This window comes from Nannobrachium achirus, assembly GCF_963921795.1.
Source record: "Nannobrachium achirus genome assembly, chromosome: 12".
Lineage (NCBI taxonomy): Eukaryota > Metazoa > Chordata > Actinopteri > Myctophiformes > Myctophidae > Nannobrachium > Nannobrachium achirus.
In genome coordinates this window covers 18,278,676-18,285,300 of record NC_137832.1, presented here as the reverse complement: position 1 = coordinate 18,285,300, position 6,625 = coordinate 18,278,676, and the positions used below count along the sequence as shown (strand labels likewise).

General features: G+C 40.5%; 1 protein-coding gene across 1 annotated transcript in view; it reads left to right on the top strand.

Moving 5' to 3' along the window:
• The first annotated feature begins 1,535 nt into the window (after positions 1–1,535).
• specc1la (sperm antigen with calponin homology and coiled-coil domains 1-like a) overlaps positions 1,536–6,625 on the top strand; it is a 30,959-nt gene continuing 25,869 nt past the window's right edge. Inside the window, exon 1 of the mRNA XM_080738183.1 lies at positions 1,536–1,686. The gene's annotated coding sequence lies outside the window, so the exon portion shown is untranslated. The remainder of the gene's footprint in view (positions 1,687–6,625) is intronic.

Sequence of the window (6,625 nt, the reverse complement as noted above, 5' to 3'; positions counted from 1 at the left end):
CCCCAATGCTGATGCCACCTCTTTCTCTCATTTATTCAGAAACAGTCCTTTACACACAAAGAACCCCCAATGCTGATGCCACCTCTTTCTCTCATTTATTCAGAAACAATCCTTTGCACACAGCTCCAACGTTGTCATCAAGTATGCTGACAATACAACAGTGATGGGCTTGATCGACAGCGATGATGCTGGTGCTCTCTCACACGCTGGTGTGAGGAGAATAACCTCTCTCTCAATGTCGCTATAGTCGATTTTAGGAGGCCGAAGAGAGAGCATGCCCCAATCCAGTTGGCGTCAGTTCAGAAAAAGCTAAGGTATGGCAGCATGACTGGTGTCTTGCACGCGCGCCTTCGCGCGCGTGCAAGACACCAGTCATGTTGCCATACCTTAAGAAGTACATTCTATTGCCCCCTGTTTCTACGGTTTTTTGGGCTGGATATGGCAGCCTGGAATGGTTCAAGTGCAGCTAAACTTGGCATGTTAGTAAACGTGCCACAATACCTTGTTAAAGTGACCATTTTGTTACATTTTGTAGTTATTTTACTGTAATTTAACAACATAATACAGATAGTCAAAGAGACATTCATGGATTTATATTTAAAGGTAACTTTTATTTTCCCCCCTGGACCCAGGGTATGGCAGCTGCATACCCCTGCCATACCCAATTGACACCCCTGCCCCAATCCACATCAGTGGCGCTGAGAAGGCATACTCACTGCCGGGGCATATTGCTGATGCTCATGATGATAGGTCAGTGGTTCCCAAACCTTTTTAGGCCAGGGGCCAATTCTGATATCTTCACAAATTGGTACCACCCAAGGTGACTGTACGTTTTTTTTTACATTTTTTACTTCGTACATGTCTCTAGTTTACATTTTGGTAATGATACCCTTTCTGAGACCCAGCTTAATTGATGTTATCAGCCGCTAGATGTCGGTGTCCCATTAACTTTACATTACAGGGGGAAAAAAGCAAAAAATAAACTGCTTTAAGTAGCATATGAGGGGTCAAACTAGGGGGTTTTCATGATTCTGAATCCATTTCAAGCATTTGTTTTGCACGAAAAACATTCCTTGGGCTAAAATAGTCCCCACAAAAGTTTGAAAAGTGATGAGCTATTTTCACTACTTCTTTTCTAATTGATTTGCTTTTTAATTAAAATGTTTACGTATGAAATTCTTTTGAAAAACACATTGAATTTCTCTCTAATTCATGTTTTTTTTTCTTCTTTTTTTTTAACAAAAGAAAACTAAAAACAAACAAAAAAAAAAAAACATATAGGAAACAGAAAACCCCAAAAATGGATAAAAGGATAGGCTAGATATTTCAATTTGTGACCCATATAAATTGGTCCGTGACCCGGCCCGGCCACAAATGGGCCCCGACCCACTGTATGGCAACCAGAGTGTACTAGGTGATGCTGTTTTACTCGCAGGATGAGGTCATGATGCAACCAGCCTGAAGAGAGGCAGAGAGAAATCAGCCTCTGACTGGACTCAGTGGACTGCTGCTGCCAAGAAGAGACACTAAACGTTGGGACTTCTTGGAACCCTAACTGCTGCTGCCGATGAAGTTGTGGGATTAAACTGGCGAGCCGTTACGCCGCCGTTAACCGACACACACAGTCGGATGAATCCGTTTCGCGTCTCCATCTTCTCGCCAAACTTGGGGAATAGAATCAACTAGGTACGTTGGCCTTGTTTGCTATCAATAATCTCAAAACTGGCTAACTCTTGAGAGCGTAAAATGAAACAAAATGTTCATTTTACGCTCTCAAGAGTTAAATCAATGATCTCTGATTGAGCGTTGTCTTTCTTTTATGGGGGGCTAGGCTAAACATAGCATTGTCGGCTAACATTAGCGTTAGCAAATCGACATTAGTTTTTGCCTTGCTAGTTTAGTTTCTGACTTCACCTGAAAATGGAAATGAAAGGAACACACACAGTCAATCCGAGGACATGTTAGAGTAGCATTGTACAGTGCGCGTGCTTTGTTTTAACGACGTTTGAGCTTTATAACACACACTTTTAGCACGACTGTCAAGAAGCAGCAGGAGGGACCTCACATTATTTGCTTTTCACAATAAAAGTCGTGTTGGAAACGATAATGACCTAAGGTTATGGAATATGATATACATTAGAAAAGAAATGGGCAGTGTCATGGCTGTAGTTGTGCTGTATTTTTTGCTTAGATAAAAAAGTAATATAAGTACTTATATTAAATAATACTATAGTATTTTGACCTTGTTTCAGAGATTTATGAATTTGTCTTAAAGAGAGATGCGTTTGTGATTTACGATGTAGTGTGCCTTTTTTAAGCGTCTCTCTCTACAAACAAATATTACAAAAATAAAACGTCACGTTCCAAACAGATTTGTGGTTGGATATTTGCCCCACAAAAATGTCCTGCTTGCCTCAGCATTGGCTTTTTTCCCTTCCTTATCCTGCAAATTTGTTCCATTGTGGTTTAATACAGCATGAGGGCTTGAGTCCCCTTGCATTCATGTGATTGTGTTTGGAAAATAGCTGTGTTGTAATAATGTGTAATAACAGTAGGCCAGTCTGTTTTGGTTTGGCTGCATACATATGTAAGCTGAAGCTCCATAAAGATAACTGCCAGCCTCTTCCTCTTCCATAGGAAAATTATTCCCAGAGTCTCTTAAGTGTGGATTTTGATTCTAGGTTCAAACTTCAAATTCCCTCTGGGAGCCTTCATAGTTATTCTCTTTCTACAAAGTGCTGTAATAATGTATGCAGTTGTGGAAAAATACTTCATATGCTTTTATTTTGAATGTACAATAGCCAACATGGAAGTGAAATCCCTTCAAGCTTTGGTGTACTTGATAGTAAGTGCTGCTAACTAGTTAGCTAGGGGTTAAATAAACGACACGTTTATTTGTTCAGATGGCCAATGATGTCTAAACTATCCGGCTAACTTGACAGTTTGTTGCTAAAGATATTTGGTTTTGACTGTGAGTTTGGACTGGCCTTGTGTATGTGTTGCATGTCATTGAAACTACTAACATTAGTAGTGATGCTGTTATTCATGTCAAAAGCCAGCCAGTCTCAACAGGAAAATCAACATTGTAATAAAGTTACACATAACTACTACAATAATGATACTAAATTAATTTTATGACATTGGTATAAATAAATAGTCTTTTAGTTATGAATTCTCTCTCTCTATCCATTCCGTCTCAGACATTGAGATTTCTTTTTTCTTTTTTCCTTCTTTTTCCCCCCAAACTTTTCCCGGAATAGTTGTAAAAACAGCAAACTTTGAAAGGCCGTTCTTCAAGTTGATGTCTGGGGAATGTGACTTATGCAACACTCCTTCTTTTCTCTGTCTCATCTTTGGGATGGCTTTTGGAAAAATATTCCAGGGTGATAAATCTCCACCTCTTGGAAACTTTTGTCTAAATGTGAGAAGGAAACAAATGGGAGGAAAGAGAATATTTTCATTTACATTTTTAAACATAAGACAAATAAGATGACTATGTATATTCTAATATATTACCTGTGGCGGCTCAGTGTGAATTTAATTAACAACAGTGTCAGATTTAGCACATATGTATTATGTTGTGGGCAAATGAAGCTAATTAAGCACACAGACGTTTGCCTAAAACCCGCTGAGTCTGACTGAAGTGAGAGTTGAAACTACAAGCCCTCTTTTCCTAGAATGTGGAACATTCCTCAAATAACTTAACTTGCTAAAAGGAGTCTACTCATGGCCGACGATTACCAACATTTTGCAGCCCATCTGTTTTTGTTTTGATTGGTGCCGGGCTGCAGGCCACTGTGACCCCTTTTACATCTGTAGTGGTCACACCCTCTCTGTCTGTTTAATAATGTAAACAGTGTGCACACATTTAGGCTGTTCTTTTTTTCCTTTTTGGGGGGGGGAGATTGGGAATGCCAGGGGAAGCTGATGTTATGTCAAGGAAGTGCCTCCCTGCAGTTAAAGAGTACTGAATGAGCTACAGGAAGGGGCATTTATGAGGAGACCCTTAACCCAACCCCCACCTGGTCTCCTCCCAGGCCTAACTAAGGCTATTTCTTCGCCTGTCTCTTTCGTGCACTCGCTCGTGCCTTTTCTTCACTTGACAGCGGAGGAACACTCTGCACACTTGTTCCCGTTGTGGTCGGCATTGGATCACATCCACCACGCATTCATTAACATTGAAATCACACACTATGCACTAGCACGCAGCATTTGATTTGAAGCAGGACAAGTGGTGTTGCCTCCGTCCAGACCAGAGCATGTGCAGTACAGTGGTTGGGTTGGGGGTTACACAAAGTTTAGTCACGTTTAGCGGGTGCTTGTGTGTTTTTTACCCCCTCCCCCAGTGCGTACAGCAATGTCTTGATCTCTTGATTTAAAAAAATACAAAGGTAAGCATCCGCCTGCTTGTGTGGTTACTGCAGTTGCGTACAATGGTGCAATGATCAAAGATAGTGTCAGGGATTATTGGATTCAGATCAACTGGTATTGAGTTACTAAACACAGAAAATGTATTTATTACGGTTACATTTAAGAGTGACCTCACTGTCACCCCTAAATAGTGATTCGCCATTAGCCTCTTAAAGGGCAACTTTGCAGATTCTTAACCTGAATCTGACTGCTGTTCTATAATGTGGAGCACATGTGGAAACAAGACATAACACTTCCCGATGTGTTCTGTGTGTCCTAGCCAGCATATATAAAACACATCAAAACGTGAAGGCTAGCGGAGATTCTCCAGCCCCTTTCTGAGAGCAAGCTGTCGACGCGTGGAACACATTGGGAATTGTTGTGCCTGTTTGTTCATGTTAAAAATGCAACAATAAATAAAGCAATGTTGCCCTTTTAAGGCTTTAACCTCTTAAGCCCCTAGAGTTTAAACTTCATTGACTACCAGAGTCCCCCAGGGGCCTATAGTAGGCGCCAGGGCCACTCCTTCTTCCCTTCCACACCAAATCTCTACACCAAACGTAGCAGATCGACAAGCTCACAATGCATCACGTTGAGTTGTGAGCTTGCCCCAGAATAGGGATGCTAGGGTTCAAAATTACACTATTGATGGATAGATAATAGATATGCACAGTCTTTGAGAGGAAATTGAGGAATACAGACTGTATACTGTGTGTAAAGCTGGTCTGTGTCTTGTTCACATTGCTGGTCCCTAGACTCTCCCATGCCTATTTAGAGCCAATGAAAAGGCTTGCCCCCTAGCTAACTGTGCCGTGTTTGGAGAGATCTGCTTTGTCCTACATTCAGCTGTTCTGAAAGCTGGACTGAGGCCATGTGTTGATGTCAGCACCTGGCAACCTGCCCCACTCAATTTAAACATATGTTTGAGGAGTGAGTGCATGCATGCTCAAACACATATGGAGCGACATGCAGTCAGCAAAGTACATAGCCTCCTAGGCTATTAGCACTGTATTTAATTTAGGTAATTTTACTTGCTGATCTTTCACTTTGTTTTTGGCCCTAAGCTAATGATGGTTTACTCTCATGTACTGTACACAAGATGTACATAAGATGTAACAATAGAGAAACTTTGAACCTCAGTACAGCGGCTATAACAAATAACAATGCCGGGAACAGCCACTAACAAACCTCCACCCACTGCTTTGAAAACGAACCTGACAACGTCCCAATATGACGGCCCGCCCTAAGGGTTTTGCATTGGTTCTGCAATGGAGTTTGTTTTTACATTTCGGAATTGTTTCCACCCAATTCTAGCTAGACCATATATTTGATATAGATCCTCCCCCAGATGCTGCGCTTGGCGGAGATCTCTGGTTGTCGAGCTACGGTAGACTAGCCCATGTAGTCCAATACCAAATAGCCTACTTTCATTTTGGTGGATCAGTGAGCATTTACGAGCCATGTGGCCTACTTAGCGCAGGAGCCTATCTCCTGTTTCTTTAGCGTGAGGTGGCTTGATGTACTACAATTACATCCCCCACCCCAGCTATGATGTTCAAGTCGTCGTGGCTAGGGCTGGCCTTGACATGACAACCTGACCTCCCAATCTCAGACACTCTAACCAGACCACTGGGCTGTTTTTTTTAAAAGAATTCAGGCCATTTATTAGGGGTGCAATGATTAACCGATTAATCGTAATTGAATCGATTATTCAATTAGTTGCCAACTAATTTAGTAATCGCTCGAATTTGTATTAATACCGTGCAGGAATATAGGGTCAAGAACAACAAATATGACTTGAATATTTATTTTAAAATGAAATAATTTTTTTGAAAAGAGTACCGTAAACTTTTAGCCTGACAAATGTGTAGCTATTCTTTAATCAAATGTATGCCGTCAGAAAAAGGTATTTATTTTGCAACCTAATTGGCAGCTGAGAAAAATCTAAATTATGTAATTTTGAATGAATTATTCATCTTTAATGTCTTTTTGTTTATTTAGAACATGTCTAAAAGTACCTCAAATTGAATTAATAAGGTAATAGCTAAATAAGTGCCATTATCCGATTAATCGTTTAAACAATCGACCGATTAATCGTTTGTGAAAATAATCATTAGTTGCAGCCCTACCATTTATATATCTTTTAATTACATTTTATGTGGGTTTATTATACTACACTTTAAGCTAATTCAGCAATTGCAATGCTGCTGTTGCA